Genomic DNA, 18,440 nt, shown 5'->3' with positions numbered 1-18,440 from the left:
TCCGTAGAAGCTCATATTTGATATTTGCTCTAATAATATTGCATAAGTACATATTATATCGGATTCTCTCAAGCAGATTACAAACACCTACATAGTAGTGCAATACAAGCAGCTTAATCATTTTCTCAGAAAACATAATATTTAGCTCGGAATCCAAATTAGATAAAGTGGTAGGTATGCACATAGTATACATCATGTAGTACTATTCAAGTAAGTTATTGCTGGAGAACAAACTTAATTAATTATTCACGTAAATAAGAGATAATACATTTATGATAAAATATTTGCTCGGTATTAAAATCCTCGTAGCTACAGGATAACATCTAATTAATCTAATTTGCTACGAAAGATATTACTTACACAATTGCAATTCAGAACATGAAAATATGATAAATTTTATCAAATATAAGATACAATCAAAACTTATAATGATCACCTTCATTTTTTGAGCCAACTAATAAATAACGTAATGAATTTAATAAATTAATTTTTTAATAATTAACAATTTCAATTTTGTTACGGATTTTCTGCAGACATCGCGGACCGTCGGCGGCTAGGGATTTAATTTCGCATGGGAGTGCCAATCTCACGGTTCACGGGCCACATTTGGCCTTCACTGAGGATATGTGCGGCCCTTTCGTCAACCTCATACGAAGGTTTGAAAAGTAGAGAAATGTGATAATCACGATGTATAAATTAATGTAAAAGCAAATTTATTGCACTCCACTCCACTAGATATTGAACTATGCATTCACAAACCTACAAAAAACATGTTGTGTTATCATTGAAATATGTGTTCCAAATGACCACAGCACATCAAATAAAAAATGAAAGTAATTTTAAAGTATTCTTTCTTATTTTTTCACGCCTATCGATAAATGTGATCTTCAGCGATATTAACAACTGGAGTAAATTTTATTAATTCTTAAACTATTGACTATCAGCAAAGCTTTACTAAATATTATCAATTTAGTTAATTAATTATTGAATTAATATAATGAAATTGATTTATTGGCAAAATTTTGAAAAGATGTTTCATCATCGTACAAAATAATTGCAAGAATATTCACATAAATACATATTTTTGAAAATAATATACGAACAGCAAATTATCAATATCATTATCTGAAACATCTATTTTTTATTTGCACTAAGAAAGGCAAGTGAATCATATATAATTAACAAAGTCGATTACAAGACATGCAATATATATCTAGAAATTAGATAAAATTTGATTTTATTTATTGATGTATGATTTTTATATCTCAGTCAGACAGGGGTGCCTGGTATGATAAAAACAGTTTCCATATTTTATATATACATTTTATTTGACTATTTTGTTATACTAATTTATCTTAAGAGGTGGCAAATTATTTTAGTACACCAACAATAAGTTTGATCGATTTTTATTAACTAACAATTTCTGTAATACTTTTCCCTGTTAAAAGATTACTGAGAGACTAAGAATTTGCATTTTGCTGATGACCATATATTTATTGATTGAGGACACATAGTGTAATAATCACATATTATAAAAACCTCATAGTGATATCAATACCTATACTTAATCGGGTGCTCACGTGCAAGACTGCTCATTAAAGGTTTCATATCCATCAATATAGATATTATCTGCGACATTATATATAGTACTTTAATTTGGAAAATATTTAAAATAAAAATTAAAGAAAAATATAACAGAATTTCTATATTTTCTCAAAAAATGCTACATTTATATCCTACATTTTTTGGACAAAATTTAAAACAAGATTGCTAGTAGGGTAATGCAATACTTTACTCCACTCAAAAAAAAAAAAACACTTGAATTCGTATGTTACAATGAATTTTATCAGGATCCTTAAAATTCTGATTCGAATCAAGTCGAGTGGAGAGGGTTAACCTTTTAAATATAATTTACATTTAAATATAAATTGAGTTGAATCAAATCACTCGAGATACTCACATGAAAATGATGTTTTCAATTTTTACTTTGTCGAAAATGTTGATTAAACTCAACAAATTTTATCGTAAATTTGAATCACATTTACTAAATAAATACATCGATGAATTTTTTGCCTTTGCTTTTATTTTATCCATACATCTTAGTATGTATACGTCTTAGTATTAGTAAATGTGATTCAAATTTATAATAAAAGTTGTTGAGTTTAAATATAATTTATATTTAAAGGGTTTGCCCTTTCCACTCGGATGCGGCCGCTCCGGCTTCAAAATACATATAAATCTCGCGATTAGAGAGTGGAAAGGGTTGAAACTATTTTTTTTTACTTATCTTATATATAAAAATGGATCGCAAAATGTGTTGGTAAGTGCATAACTCAACAACGCCTGAACCAATTTGGCTAATTCTTTATTTAAAATGTTCGTTGAAGTCCAAGGATGGTTCTTACGGCGAGAAAAAATCGAATAATTGCCGGGAAAACTCTAAAACAGCCCTTTTCTTTTTTAATCGAGTAAGCAACGGAATTTGTAGTAAAAACAATGATCTATGTCATGACATTTTGTGTAGTTTTTGATAATCTAATTTTTAATATATTTATATAAACACAGAAATATCTTTCTATTAATTAACGAGCTATATTGGCAGCCAAAAACATTGATGTAAATGAATTAAATTTCAAAATTCAAGAACAAATTACAGGCGAATCAGTTGATTCTGCAACTAACCAAGACGATCCACCGGAGTTTTTAAACTCGCTGGATTTGCTAGGATTATCACCTCACAATCTTCAATTAAAGGTTGGATCGGCAATTATAATGCTGCGAAATATCGACCAACCGCGCCTTTAGGTTAGCTAAAAAAACTACCAAACTACGTGATGGAAGCAACTATATTGAAAGGATAGTATAAAGCAGAAGATGATCTCGCACCGTGCATCCCAATGATTCCGATTGATGTGCCATTTGAGATTAAACGACTATAGTTTCCAATGCGTTTATGGTATCATTAAGTGTTTGTGGTATTAATTTAGAAAACCCATGTTTCTCACATGGAAAATTTTATATTGTCTGTTCCCGTATTGGAAAACCATCAGATTTGTTTGTCTATGCGCCAGGTAATCAAACAAAAAACATCGTTTATCACAAAGCACTACAATAAAAATTGAACTGATTTTTGAATTATGATTTACATGATTAAAATTACTTACTTTTAAACGCTTATAGTGTTTTATTTAATTATTTTTAAAGCACACCGAATTATTACCAGGGTGACGGTTCTGTTCAGGATAATATTTGCAAAGAATAGAAAAAAGGTAGGAACAAAACACCGCCACATTACAATTTTTTTTGACAGGACGAAGTCTGTCGGGTCGGCTAGTTAAAAATATGTTTATACATATTGTATCACAGTGAATATCTCTGGCATGATACGAGTTGATTCGAATCAAGTAATAGTAGATTCGGATGAGGTTGTGGGCTTGATTCGAATGATTCGAATTAGTTGATTCGAGTTGACTATATAGTATATATAGTAGGTATACATCACCACTATATAGTATATATAGTATTACCTGCTGCACGGTATTTATCCACTTTATACCTTGGTGAAAGGCTTTGATGTTAACACTAAACGAGCATAAAACAGAAAATTATTCCATCGTTTTTGGCGTTTAAAACGTTGATTTACGTCCCGTGTGCCGTGTACATGTAACTCTGCGAGCTTGTGAAATATGCGAGCGCCCTGTATAATATATTGCTTTTGATTACACCGATCCAGTTGTGATCTATATGGCGCACACAGGACTAATTATAAGGTCTAATCCCCGAGATAGAACGCATCATTCCTCTACGCTTTATAGACAGAGAAACTAAATATTTCGGATCAGTATCGCTATATATCGTTACGCATATTATATTATTATATTGGAGCTCAATGCTTCTCAACACAACTCAGAGAGAACCAAAACGATGTCGACTTCTGAAGATGAGAGACTCTGTTTCTGCATTATCCATTTTATTGTGATCGTACTATTTTTTAAATTTCCATAGGAGTGTCATAGTTTTTTTAATAATTTTTGATGAGCAATCAGAACTTAATAGTCCTATAAGCTGCTGTACTAATTTGACTTAATACTAGTCTGTTCGACAGGTGACAACCCTAACAGCTACCCCATCTCTGTATGACACACATTGTTATTACAATTTCTGTAATACGATGAATATTTTTATTAATGCAGCATTGCTGGAAAAGGATTATTTTTACTTGTAAACATATTGCTATCTATATTCCCAAGTGCAAATCCTTGTCACTACTGCTCGACAGCGGGTTGCCCATGCGGAATCGAACCCGGAACCTCTGATAAAGGTCTAGTTATTCTTGGCGCTGACCTAAGGGCGAACACAAGATGTTATAGCAAAAAAACTAAAACGAACATTTTTGCATATCCTAACATTTTGAAGTTTTTTGAACACTTGCGTAGTATGTATGAACGTGCGAATACACAATTTCGCTGACGTTTACGTGAGCAGGGATTAGCCGATTAAAATGATTAAAAAAACATTCAATTGCTATTTATGGGAAGACATGCAAATTAGTTTTTGGAAAAACAGGTCTAACCGTTGCAAACACATTAGGCAAAAGAATGCAAAAATGGCAAATCAGTTTTTGAGAAACTGGAGCATCCGATTTGAATGATTCAAAAAACATTTTATTCGTATTGACGGAATGAGGAACTGATCAATTTTGGGAAGGCAGGTTCAACGATTTTGGAGGTCTGATAAAAAAGTTTAAACAAATGCTATTTGGTGGTCTAAAATGATCAAAAGACACATGCACATCAAATTAATATCAAGACACATGCACATCAAAATATGCCTTAAGGGGTTATATACAGTTAAAATCGGCCAAAAAAGCCATTTTTCTAGATTTTAGCCTGTGAAAACTATTGAATCTATGGATACAAAAATTCATACACATATAAAGGCATCTCTTAGCTAGATTTTAAATATTTATTAAAAAGAAAAGGTACAGCAAATCTGCGAGAGCATCTCTCGAAAAACACGTTATGTGGTGACCACTTTAACTCTGAAGTAAATCTGAAGAAGTAACTTTGAAGATTTCATTCAAGAAATGATGAATCTAGTAATTAACTGAAGAAATAATCAAAATAATGATTTTTGACAAAATAGCGGCTTACTAATCGGATCACTAACTACTTTGACTAACTACTTTCTTCCGTCTCAGTTTACATATACAAATTTACGTGCAACTTCTAAAATATTTAACAGAATGATATGAAATTTTTAATATGCATTTATAAATATATGCAGATTCAGAAATAAAACAAAAAAGTTCTACTTTTAGAAAATCTTTACTATATATAGCCTCTTGAACCACGATGTCATGCATCACTAGTCTTATTATTATTTGAAAACCATACATAACGATTCACAGTAATTTATGAGAATTTATGATATATTTTTAGAAGATACTCTGAAGACTCTTATTCATATTATATGAAGAAAGGTTTAAGTTTTACGGAATAGCGAGCGCTTTATATTTATTACAATTTTTTCTATGTTTCATTTCACATTTTAGGCAATACATACAGAATTATTTTTATCATTTCTCAAATGATTAACTAATTTTGTTTAGAATATTATGCAAAACAGAAATTCTGCACGAGACATGAATGCGTAGTTAGACTTTGAAAACATAACTTTCACAACGTTTGAACAAGAAACAAGTTTAAACGCCGGATATTAACTTGTTAAAGCGGAACTTGTTGCTTTAGTAATGGGTTAATTTTGTAAACCCTAACATAATATATAGTTTCGTACTGGGAATAAAAAAAAGATTTTAAATATTAACTAATGGCTTTGTGCTTTGAGACAAATTGCTGCATAATCCATAATCAAAAAAATTGCTCAATGATTGATAACAATTGTTTTAGGTATTTTCAATTCGTAATATTTTCATAGCAGTGTATAATTTTCAGCACATCGAATTTTTCAACAAAACTCAAGAAAATATAATATGAACGACGATCATGATAAATTTTCGATTTTTTACGAATTCTTTCCAAACAGTTAAAAATATTGAAAGGGATAATCATAAAGTTTATTCTTTATGAAGTTAGAAATCTGCAACAGAACTATTATGAATATCCATTCATTAGTTTTAGTGTTTTATGTGCTCAATTGTAGATTTCGTTCAACTGTGATATGTCAACGTGATGCAATTTGTCTTTCCTGACACCATATGCAAATTATATTGCAAAAAACTATATATAAAAAGCGCGACAGTGAGAATAATGGTTGAAATATGAATCTATAAAATACATCACAAATCCATAAATCATCCGAGGCGAAATTATTGATTTTATATCAAATTTTCATAACTCATTGCTCTATTATTCCGATACATTACTCTAGAGCAGGGATATCCAGCACGTTGGTAAAAGAGCTACGGTAAAAAAATATTTTGATAAAAACTTAAATATAATGAATATAAACTTAATATAATATAATAACTTCAGTAATCATAATCATTTGAGATTTTCTAAATGTAATATTTATTATAGATAATCATTAACAATTTCATAAGAATCAATTATAAACTTTCATTTTTGAGTTAGTTATCTATATACATTCTTGATAATTTAGTATTACAAGTTTCCATAATTTCTAAATATCATGCTTTTATTTTTACACGCTCACATATATTCATATATGCAGTTTATGTATCAATTCTAAAATCTTTATATATTTTATTATATCACCATTGTTATTTTCATGTGAAATGGATACTTTTCCTCTATATACTTGGCTATTTTATTTTCCATACCATTTGCTTCAGTAAATTCAATCTAAGTATAGATAAGAGCATCAGTTTAAAACGAGGAGAATTGAATCGAAAATATCGATCCAATAGACGAGAGTAAATATTTATTGGCAATATTTATGGACTTGTTCCAAATCGTATTATTGTGCACAATTTGTCGAATCGTAAGAGATTGCTTTATTCATAATAGAAATACTTTTAAAATAAGTACATAGATTTTGCAATATAAATAATCTAGTTATAATAGAAGAGATATTATAATTTTAATAACAATTTGATATTTCATATCTGATTTATAATTTCTACTGAACATCTCAGTTTCTAGACAAAAACTATAAAATATATCTCATTGCTAGAAAGAAACTTAATTCTGTTCTCAGCTGGTAAGATTCCATATTTGCACCAAGGGAGATTGAAAAACTATTCTGCACAATTTGAAATACGACTTTTCTGAACACTTTCCGAACTATTTGCAGTTTGTAAGAAATATTTATGTTTGAAATAAAACCGATCATATCACGTTTACATCGGCGAAGCTTTGAAAAAACTCATCATGTAAAATGATTTTATTTATTAAAAAAGTTTAGGTTTTCATCCTTATATGAATGATGATACTTATATAAGGGCGAAAGTTTAGATATCATTTGGGTACGTGATGTAGGGCGTGAATACTTTGAAAATTTCTGTTGAGTGTATTAATATATTCCAATGATAACATAAAAGTTACATCAGTTTTTTTAATTTAATCTCAATGTGATTGAATTTTGATATTTATCTAGGATTGATAACCCTTTGCCACATCATTCTTCATTTACAACGCTATTTTATTACTGCTACCCCAATTACTCTACGATCCATTTTAATAAAACCTCTATTTTTAGACTAAAAATTCATCCATCTCTCTTGCAAAAAATCGCACTTATTTATTAAAAAAGTTTTGATATCCGACTACCCTATCACTATGGTCGCTGGTATAAATGTTTGGGATTTTAATGAGTTGTTCGTCAGGTATTTTTAGGTTTTGCCCCGTAGATGGAAATCGAATTCCTCGTGAAGGATATTAAATATTTGAACCCGTCCTGACGTTCTTTGAATATTTCATTGTCCGTATTTCATACCACGAGATAGAGAGAGCGATGTCAATGAAGTTGGAGAGTTGGTATCATTTAATGAAATATATAAAAATAGATTATTATTATATATCTACCTTCTTCTACGTAACATATAAAATATTTGCCAAATAATTTTTTTTATAAAAAAATCTGTACTGCTCTGTTAACTGGTGTAGGTCGGCAACATCCTATGTAAATAGTATAAAATTTATCCATTCATATTATTCTCAAAATTAATTGATAAAGTACACAAATTGCTTAGATTTGCTCACAGCATTATAAAAAACAACTGCTATATTCGTATAAAACACAATATGAATTGTGTATAAAAATATTGTAGTTGGAATTGGAGTTTACCTCAGCTCACACCTGTTTTAGGGCTATACTACCCATTATCATTCAAACTTTTTATGCCCTGCAAAAGTAATGCAAATTTTCAAGTACAAGCAAAGTATTGCAAACTTTTAACAACATATTCGCTAGAAATCACAAGTCTCAATAGAAAATAAACTTTTAATATGCAAGTCAATTATTAAACCAACATGGTCCTACGGTCTACAACTATGGGGTGCGGCCAGTAAATCAAACATAACTATTCTACAGAGGTTCCAAAACAAAATTTTGAAAAGAATCATGAACACACCAAAATATGTCCCCAACTGGTTAATACATCAAGAGCTCAGAATTCCAACTATAGAAGAAGAAATTAATAATAACTGCTCCAGATACATGGCTCGTGTAAGTCGTCATCCAAACAAATTAGCGTGTGACCTGCTCGTAGAATAGCGATCCTTCTCACGCTGTCAAAAATATATACCTGTGATAATATATAGCTGAATGTACTGCATTTAGTTTGCTATGAACAATAAACCAAAAAAAAAATATTTACTAGGATATCAAATTTAAATCTACGAGTAGTGGATTGGATGTATTATTTATACCAGCTCTAATTCTATTATGATAGGCCACTTTAGTCTCTATCCGGGAGTTGAAATTATTTTCACGCGACTACTCGACTGTTCAGATTGTACATGTACAAGCTACTACATCATGTATAAGATGTTCTGAACTGAACTTGTAGGAACGTCGACATCTGCTGTCGTAAAACTAACAATGTACTCTTTGAAGGAATTGTAGGTACTTGAGAAACGAATATAAATAAAAACTTCAAGGGAATCAACTCAATGACAATTTCTTAAAATGTCGAAAACGATACTTTTCAAACAAGTGGATTTTTTTAAGAATAATGTGGAATTATATATTGAATCATTAAATTTTCTTAATTAATGATTTTTTTTCTTAATTAACATGCTGCAAGCAATTTTCTAAACTAAGACATAATAGGAAAAAAAGGACAGGAAAAAGCTATACACAAATTGAAAAAATCCGCCTGGTTTATGGAAGCTCATATTCTGAAAGTAGGGTTGGCGTAAAATGTTTCAAGTGCTAAGTAATAGGCGTTTTCTGGTACTACGTAAAATGAACAGATCACCTTTGCCTTTTTCTCATATAATTTTATATTATGACTGATATATGATCCATCGTAGCTAAGAACTGTACTTCAGTATTTCCACGTAGACAAATGTTCAAATAATCACTTAATTTACTTTTCTCGGCTAACTGGTAAACTAACAAAATTATTGCATATCAAAAAAAAGTGGCACAACCGTAGCAGTATCCTCTACTACATACAGTTGATTTTAGTAAAAAATGTAATTAAACTTTTTGTTGAATTTTATTTATTAAACCTTATATTGAAATTTTATTTATATCAAGAAAAGAACTCAAATTAGGAATGAAGTATTTTTCATCTAAAGTATCTTAGTTAGAAACAAGTACAAAAATTGCATTATTCTACAAAAAAAAAACGAATCTGAGAATAGGATTTTTAATATTTTCTACTTTATTTATTTTGATTTGGTAATCAATAAATTTACTGTAATGTTTTATAAAGCCTGTAATCAAAAATCAGATAAAAATACACGATGAATGAACGTTACATACTGCATACTTTATATATTATTTATTTATTTATAAAAAACCTTCTTTTTGCCATCATTCATAAAACCATTAATCTGTTTAAATAAACAAAGATAATAAATAAATAAAAATAAAATTACCGAATACGATCTATCGTCGGCGAACTGAATTGTATAAATTTAATTATAAATTGCGATATAAACTGAAACTATGTAACTCATTATTATAATTGAATCAATCACAAAATAAATGCAATTCTGATGCCCTTATAATTTGATTCGATACAACGAATGAACTATTTTCATTGTTCCAAGATAAAACGAAAAGCATTGTTTGTAATAAAACCGATCGAATTACAATGGCACGTGGGATGCCCGTGGGGGTTCTATACGTAGAAATATATATAATATAATATATATATATATATATCTCGCGAACGGTGAGAGGTATTTTAAAAACTCTTATACTGGGTTAAAGATCTTTTGATTTAGAATATTTCATCCGAAAACATCAATGTCCTATCATGATTCGTTCAAAAGTTATGGGCGCTTAAAGATTTCACGAGTAAAAATGCCCAAAAAATGGACGAAAAATTTGTTAGTTTTTTTAATTTTTCACCGACTTCCCGGGCACGTAGAGGCTTCAATTAAACGGCAGGCGAATTGTCTTGTGGGCTAGAATAACGTGAAAAAAACTGCACTTTAATATTCTCAACGGTTGCCGAGTAAATAAGAAAAAACTGAATTTATAGCATGATTCCGATTTTGGATGAAAATTTTTTGTTTCCGATTTTGATGATTTTCACAACGTTGATACCTTATAACATAAGGAAAATGCTATTAAAAAATTTCGATCGCACTTCAAATAGTTTTCGAGAAAAACGCATTTTTAATATGTGAAAAGAAGCAAATGGTTTTTAGCGAATATCTCGGGAACGGTTAGAGCTATCATAAAAATTTTTACACCCGCAGATACATATTTTAAATGCGAATATTCCATTCATACACATCATGACCCTATGTTGAATATTTTCCGAGATATAGGCCTTTAACTGTTTCATACTTGAAAATTTGAAACTATTTTGGGGTATATCTTGTGAACGGTAAGAGGTATTTAAAAATTGTTATACTGGGTCAAAGATCTTTTGATTTCGAATATTTCATTTGGGAACATCAATGTCCTATGATGATTCGTTCAAAAGTTATAGGCGCTTAAAGATTTCACGAGTAAAAATGCCCAAAAAATGGACGAAAAATTAGTTAGTTTTTTCAATTTTTCACACACTTCCCGGGCACGTAGAAGCTTCAATTAGACGTCGGGTGAATTGTCTTGTGGGCTAGAATAACGTGAAAAAAACTGCATTTTAATATTCTGAACGGTTGCCGAATAAATAAGAAAAAACTGAATTTATAGCATGATGCACGTTTTTTTTCCGATTTTGGATGAAAATTTTTTGTTTCCGATTTTGATGATTTTCACAACGTTGATACCTTATGACATAAGGAAAATGCTATTAAAAAATTTCGATCGCACTTCAAATAGTTTTCGAGAAAAACGCATTTTTAATATGTGAAAAGGAGGCGAATGGTTTTTAGCGAATATCTCGGGAACGGTTAGAGGTATCATAAAAATTTTTGCACCTGCGGATACATATTATAAATGCGCATATTTCATTCATATACATCATGACCCTATTTTGAATATTTTCCGAGATATGGGCATTTAACTGTTTCAAATTCGAAAATTTGAAACTGTTTTTAGAGTATATCTCGCGAACGGTAAGAGGTATTTTAAAAATTGTTATACTGGGTCAAAGATCTTTTGATTTAGAATATTTCATCTGGAAACATCAATGTCCTGTGATGATTCGTTCAAAAGTTATAGGCGCTTAAATATTTCACGAGTGAAAATGCCCAGAAAATGGACGAAAAATTAGTTAGTTTTTTTAATTTTTCACATACTTCCCGGGCACGTAGAAGCTTCAATTAGACGTCAGGTAAATTGTCTTGTGGGCTAGCATAACGTGAAAAAATCTGCATTTTAATATTCTCAACGGTTGCCGAATAAATAAGAAAAAGCTGAAATTATAGCACGATGCTAGGGTCACGTATTCAGAATGGCTTGAAAACGTCGAGAAAATATAAAAATTAGCAATTCGGATTTTTTGATGAAAACATAAACTTCTCCTTCGGGAAGTTAATAAAATAAAAGTTTTAGATACTGAAATAGTAGATTAATAAACGGACTGGTATTAAGAGAAATTTGTAGTGGTATTAGAAAATGTACAAAAATATTATTTAAAAGGTTTTCGCTGGGTGATTAATAATTTTTTGTAGGAAGTTATTTTTTTTTCAAATATATATTTTAACATCAGACCCCGGGTTATCCGAAACAAAATCTGATATAAGCCTCGGAAAGTTTTATTGATAAATAATTCACAATATCATTTCACAATGACGACGAGCGCTTAGAATCATCTTGTTATGAAAGTTTGAAAATTGAGATTGCTTATCGCATTCGCTTTTCCCATCAGGAGGAACAATGCGGAACCCATTAAATATTTTCATTTCAACGGAGTTAGTGAAAGGAGATTATAGCCTTGATTTCAAATTTTATAAAAGCGATTTTCATTGGATATTGTTTTCCTTGTTACCAACACATATTGAGACTCATATTTTATGAAACATTTTAAGAAATATATTAGTGGAGAAAAAAATTATATTAACTAATATTTTTAGGATAATAGATATTACATTGGTATGCAGTATTTCATTAGTATGTAGTACGTATTTCAGATGATAAATGTGATCAACACGGTCAACAGAAATTTAGAATAAGTACAAGCCAATTATACTTATTTATGTATGGTACAAGCAGAAAAGTGTACTCACTAAAATAAATTATTTTATCCATATTGGCAATTTTTGTTAAAAAGTATTATATTTATTTATTTTAATAACGATGTATTGCAAAAAATATGCAAATCCATTAACACTTTGTAATTCATAAGGTTGTCAAATATCTCCCTTTCGCCTTTTAGTATTATAAACCAAGAGCAAATAAGCGGAAGGGAGATATTTGACAACCTAATATAATTCATAAATTAAGATTTATCAATAAAATTGAACATACAATTATTCATAGACTTTAAAAATTTATTACTTAAATTCACATTTCTGAAAAACACATAATATATTTATTAATAAATTGAATTTTTGAAAATTTTATAAATGATATTATTTTCTAATAAAGTCAGAGGGCTATTGCACAATTAGGACCAAGAAAATCCATCAACATTTTAGTCGGCAGATTACAATATAAGTGAGCAATCCTACGTACTTAATTTGAATATATATATATATATATATATATATATATATATATATATATATATATATATTCAAATTAAGTACGTAGGATTGCTCACTTATATTGTAATCTGCCGACTAAAATGTTGATGGATTTTCTTGGTCCTAATTGTGCAATAGCCCTCTGACTTTATTAGAAAATAATATCATTTATAAAATTTTCAAAAATTCAATTTATTAATAAATATATTATGTGTTTTTCAGAAATGTGAATTTAAGTAATAAATTTTTAAAGTCTATGAATAATTGTATGTTCAATTTTATTGATAAATCTTAATTTATGAATTATATTAGGTTGTCAAATATCTCCCTTCCGCTTATTTGCTCTTGGTTTATAATACTAAAAGGCGAAAGGGAGATATTTGACAACCTTATGAATTACAAAGTGTTAATGGATTTGCATATTTTTTGCAATACATCGTTATTAAAATAAATAAATATAATACTTTTTAACAAAAATTGCCAATATGGATAAAATAATTTATTTTAGTGAGTACACTTTTCTGCTTGTACCATACATAAATAAGTATAATTGTACTTGTATTATTCTAAATTCTGTTGACCGTGTTGATCACATTTATCATCTGAAATACGTACTACATACTAATGAAATACTGCATACCAATGTAATATCTATTATCCTAAAAATATTAGTTAATATAATTTTTTCTCCACTAAATATTTCTTAAAATGTTTCATAAAATATGAGTCTCAATATGTGTTGGTAACAAGGAAAACAATATCCAATGAAATCGCTTTTATAAATTTGAAATCAAGGCTATATATCTCCTTTCACTAACTCCGTTGAAAGAAAATATTTAATGGGTTCCGCATTGTTCCTCCTGATGGAAAAGCGAATGCGATAAGCAATCTCAATTTTCAAACTTTCATAACAGAGATGATTCTAAGCGCTCGTCGTCATTGTGAAATGATATTGTGAATTATTTTATCAATAAAACTTTCCGAGGCTTATATCAGATTTTGTTTCGGATAACCCGGGGTCTGATGTATGTTAAAATATATATTTGAAAAAAAAAAAATAATTCCTACAAAAAATTATTAATCACCCAGCGAAAACCTTTTAAATAATATTTTTGTACATTTTCTAATACCACTACAAATTTCTCTTAATACCAGTCCGTTTATTAATCTACTATTCAGTATCTAAAACTTTTATTTTATTAACTTCCCGAAGGAGAAGTTTATGTTTTCATCAAAAAATCCGAATTGCTAATTTTTATATTTTTCTCGACGTTTTCAAGCCATTCTGAATACGTGACCCTAGCATCGTGCTATAATTTCAGCTTTTTCTTATTTATTCGGCAACCGTTGAGAATATTAAAATGCAGATTTTTTCACGTTATGCTAGCCCACAAGACAATTTACCTGACGTCTAATTGAAGCTTCTACGTGCCCGGGAAGTATGTGAAAAATTAAAAAAACTAACTAATTTTTCGTCCATTTTCTGGGCATTTTCACTCGTGAAATATTTTAAGCGCCTATAACTTTTGAAAGAATCATCACAGGACATTGATGTTTCCAGATGAAATATTCTAAATCAAAAGATCTTTGACCCAGTATAACAATTTTTAAAATACCTCTTACCGTTCGCGAGATATACTCTAAAAAACAGTTTCAAATTTTCGAATTTGAAACAGTTAAATGCCCATATCTCGGAAAATATTCAAAATAGGGTCATGATGTATATGAATGAAATATGCGCATTTATAATATGTATCCGCAGGTGCAAAAATTTTTATGATAGCTCTAACCGTTTTCGAGATATTCGCCAAAAACCATTCGCTCCTTTTCACATATTAAAAATGCGTTTTTCTCGAAAACTATTTGAAGTGCGATCGAAATTTTTTAATAGCATTTTCCTTATGTCATAAGGTATCAACTTTGTGAAAATCATCAAAATCGGAAACAAAAAATTTTCATCCAAAATCGGAATCCAAAAACGTGATCATGCTATAAATTCAGTTTTTTCTTATTTACTCGGCAACCGTTGAGAATTATAAAGAGTATCAGTTAGTTTTTTCACGTTATTCTAGCCCACAAGACAATTCGCCTGCCGTTTAATTGAAGCCTCTACGTGCTTGGGAAGTCGGTGAAAAATTAAAAAAAACTAACAAATTTTTTCGTCCATTTTTTGGGCATTTTACTCGTGAAATCTTTAAGCGCCATAACTTTTGAACGAATCATGATAGGACATTGATGTTTTCGGATGAAATATTCTAAATCAAAAGATCTTTAACCCAGTATAAGAGTTTTTAAAATACCTCTCACCGTTCGCGAGATATAGCCCAAAAACTGTTTCAAATTATCAAGTTTGAAACAGTTAAACGTCTATATCTCGAAAAATATTCAACATAGGGTCATGATGTGTATGAATGAATGAAATATTCGCATTTAAAATATGTATCTGCAGGTGCAAAAATTTTTATGATAGCTCTAACCGTTTCCGAGATATTCGCTAAAAACCATTCGCTCCTTTTCACATATAAAAATGCGTTTTTCTCGAAAACTATTTGAAGTGCGATCGAAATTTTTAATAGCATTTTCCTTATGTCATAAGGTATCAACGTTGTGAAAATCATCAAAATCGGAAACAAAAAATTTTCATCCAAAATCGGAATCCAAACGTGATCCAAATCAGCTAAAATTCAGTTTTTTCTTATTTACTCGGCAACCGTTGAGAATATTAAAGTGCAGTTTTTTTCACGTTTCTCTACGTGAATTTTTTCTCTACGTGCCCGGGAAGTCGGTGAAAATTAAAAAAACTAACAAATTTTTCGTCCATTTTTTGGGCATTTTTACTCGTGAAATCTTTAAGCGCCCATAACTTTTGAACGAATCATGATAGGACATTGATGTTTTCGGATGAAATATTCTAAATCAAAAGATCTTTAACCCAGTATTTAAATATGTATCTGCGGGTGTAAAAATTTTTATGATAGCTCTAACCGTTCCCCGATATTTCGCTTAAAACCATTTGCTTTTTTTCTCTTCATATTAAAAATGCGTTTTTCCTCGAAAACTATTTGAAGTGCGATCGAATTTTTTAATAGCATTTTCCTTATTTATAAGGTATCAACGTTGTGAAAATCATCAAAATCGGAAACAAAAATTTTCATCCAAAATCGGAATCATGCTATAAATTCAGTTTTTTTTTCTTATTTACTCGGCAACCGTTGAGATATTAAAGTGCAGTTTTTTTTCACGTTATTCTAGCCCACAAGACAATTCGCCTGCCGTTTAATTGAAGCCTCTACGTGCCCGGGAAGTCGGTGAAAAATTAAAAAAACTAACAAATTTTTCGTCCATTTTTTGGGCATTTTTACTCGTGAAATCTTTAAGCGCCCATAACTTTTGAACGAATCATGATAGGACATTGACGTTTTCGGATGAAATATTCTAAATCAAAAGATCTTTAACCCAGTATAAGAGTTTTTAAAATACCTCTCACCGTTCGCGAGATATAGCCCAAAAACTGTTTCAAATTACCAAGTTTGAAACAGTTAAACGTCTATATCTCGAAAAATATTCAACATAGGGTCATGATGTGTATGAATGAAATATTCGCATTTAAATATGTATCTGCAGGTGCAAAAATTTTTATGATAGCTCTAACCGTTTTCCGAGATATTCGCCAAAACCATTCGCTCCTTTTCACATATTAAAAATGCGTTTTTCTCGAAAACTATTTGAAGTGCGATCGAAATTTTTTAATAGCATTTTCCTTATGTCATAAGGTATCAACTTTGTGAAAATCATCAAAATCGGAAACAAAAAATTTTCATCCAAAATCGGAATCCAAAACGTGATCATGCTATAAATTCAGTTTTTTCTTATTTACTCGGCAACCGTTGAGAATATTAAAGTGCAGTTTTTTTCACGTTATTCTAGCCCACAAGACAATTCGCCTGCCGTGTAATTGAAGCCTCTACGTGCCCGGGAAGTCGGTGAAAAATTAAAAAAACTAACAAATTTTTCGTCCATTTTTTGGGCATTTTTACTCGTGAAATCTTTAAGCGCCCATAACTTTTGAACGAATCATGATAGGACATTGATGTTTTCGGATGAAATATTCTAAATCAAAAGATCTTTAACCCAGTATAAGAGTTTTTAAAATACCTCTCACCGTTCGCGAGATATAGCCCAAAAACTGTTTCAAATTATCAAGTTTGAAACAGTTAAACGTCTATATCTCGAAAAATATTCAACATAGGGTCATGATGTGTATGAATGAAATATTCGCATTTAAAATATGTATCTGCAGGTGCAAAAATTTTTATGATAGCTCTAACCGTTTCCGAGATATTCGCCAAAAACCATTCGCTCCTTTTCACATATTAAAAATGCGTTTTTCTCTTTTCGAAACTTGAAGTGCGATCGAAATTTTTTAATAGCATTTTCCTTATGTCATAAGGTATCAACGTTGTGAAAATCATCAAAATCGGAAACAAAAAATTTTCATCCAAAATCGGAATCCAAAACGTGATGCTGCATCATGCTATAAATTCAGTTTTTTCTTATTTACTCGGCAACCGTTGAGAATATTAAAGTGCAGTTTTTTTCACGTTATTCTAGCCCACAAGACAATTCGCCTGCCGTTTAATTGAAGCCTCTACGTGCCCGGGAAGTCGGTGAAAAATTAAAAAAACTAACAAATTTTTCGTCCATTTTTTGGGCATTTTTACTCGTGAAATCTTTAAGCGCCCATAACTTTTGAACGAATCATGATAGGACATTGATGTTTTCGGATAAAATATTCTAAATCAAAAGATCTTTAACCCAGTATAAGAGTTTTTGAAATACCTCTCACCGTTCGCGAGATATAGCCCAAAAACTGTTTCAAATTATCAAGTTTGAAACAGTTAAACGTCTATATCTCGAAAAATATTCAACATAGGGTCATGATGTGTATGAATGAAATTTCGCATTTAAAAATATGTATCTGCAGGTGCAAAAATTTTTATGATAGCTCTAACCGTTTCCGAGATATTCGCCAAAAACCATTCGCTCCTTTTCACTATTAAAAATGCGTTTTTCTCGAAAACTATTGAAGTGCGATCGAAATTTTTTAATAGCATTTTCCTTATGTCATAAGGTATCAACGTTTGAAAACATCAAAATCGGAACAAAAAATTTTCATCCAAATCGGAATCCAAAACGTGA

The sequence above is a fragment of the Ctenocephalides felis genome, unplaced genomic scaffold (genome assembly GCF_003426905.1).
Source record: "Ctenocephalides felis isolate EL2017-DRISC unplaced genomic scaffold, ASM342690v1 CF-g0.4_SCAFFOLD_01604, whole genome shotgun sequence".
Lineage (NCBI taxonomy): Eukaryota > Metazoa > Arthropoda > Insecta > Siphonaptera > Pulicidae > Ctenocephalides > Ctenocephalides felis.
This window is presented reverse-complemented; position numbering follows the sequence as displayed.